At 48.6% G+C, this 1,141-nt stretch overlaps 1 long non-coding RNA gene across 1 annotated transcript; it reads right to left on the reverse strand.

Annotated features, from left to right (window-relative positions):
- Positions 1-327: 327 nt before the first annotated feature.
- LOC128497329 (uncharacterized) lies at positions 328-480 on the reverse strand. The gene is made up of 2 exons (XR_008354298.1): positions 418-480; positions 328-376 (listed from the first exon to the last, which is right to left on the reverse strand). It is a non-coding gene; the product is annotated as an uncharacterized LOC128497329 (long non-coding RNA).
- Between the last annotated feature and the right edge of the window lie 661 nt (positions 481-1,141).

A 1,141-nucleotide genomic window follows, 5' to 3' on the forward strand; every position in this document is an offset into this window, starting at 1 on the left:
AATCAAGCAATTACCAGCAGGCCATAGCGACAAAATTCTTTTCGTTTGCAGGTTTCACAGATACACCATACTTTTATCCATGTCCGGATCATCAATAAGTCGTCAAACACATCAAGGCCATCCTCCATAAGCATATGTATTTCAGCCAGCAATATACAAGGGCACATACCATGCAACAGTCTTTGAAGTGTTTTCACTCAATCCTCCGGGTTAAGCTGTAATCACTTCTGGCACATCCACTGCAGCTTGGTAGCTTCAGGCCACACAACACTTGGGGTTCCTGGATCCAGCGTAGCACTCGTCACTAGCATCCACTCAGTTGTTCACTTGGTTCCTGCTTTCTGCCCACAGACCATAGCAGTGCTTTGCCCGCATTCTCCACCATATGTGACAAAACCTGTAGCATGAGGGCCACACATGTCACGTTTTAGGGGTCCTAAGCACAGTCCTCTAGGGCAATCAGAGTCAGGAACAGCAGCTTTGAACAAAATAGCGCTTTATTTTAATCGCTCAAACCCCAAAACCAAATCATAAAACGAAAACCTAGCTCCCAATTGGAGCCCTCTCTAACTGAACTATGCTGGTCCACACTGACCAGCCTGATCACCCACTACCTCAACCTCCCAGCCAGACCCAGCTACGCCAGGCTCTGGAAAACCTCCCCCAGACAACACACAAAATGTCCAGGCAGGTATTGCCTCACTTGGCTCAGGGATGGTCTTCTTCAGGGCCTCTCCTTGCCCTGGGAGCACAGGGAACTTCCTCTTCCCCCAACAGTCTCCTTGAGTATCAGGCTCCAGGGGTTTTTAATGTCCAGCACCTGTGCCTGATGTCAGCCTAATAGAAATCCCGGACCGGATCCTGTGGACTTCTTGCCTCATGGGAAACCCGGCATGGAGTTTCCACAAAATGGGGAAATGGAGCATTGGCCCACCCTGCTCTCCAATTGCTCCACCCCAGGGACCCATACGTATACTCTGCATAGCAGCTGTACCCAGATGCCATGCTAATCATCTCCCTGGGGTTCACACTGTCACAATATATATATATATTTATATATATATCTACACATACTCACACACGCCTGCCCGTACATACACATTTATACACTGCCCTCACCACACATCCCTGCCTTTAAACA

This window comes from Spea bombifrons, chromosome 5, assembly GCF_027358695.1.
Source record: "Spea bombifrons isolate aSpeBom1 chromosome 5, aSpeBom1.2.pri, whole genome shotgun sequence".
In the NCBI taxonomy this organism is placed as follows: Eukaryota; Metazoa; Chordata; class Amphibia; order Anura; family Pelobatidae; genus Spea; species Spea bombifrons.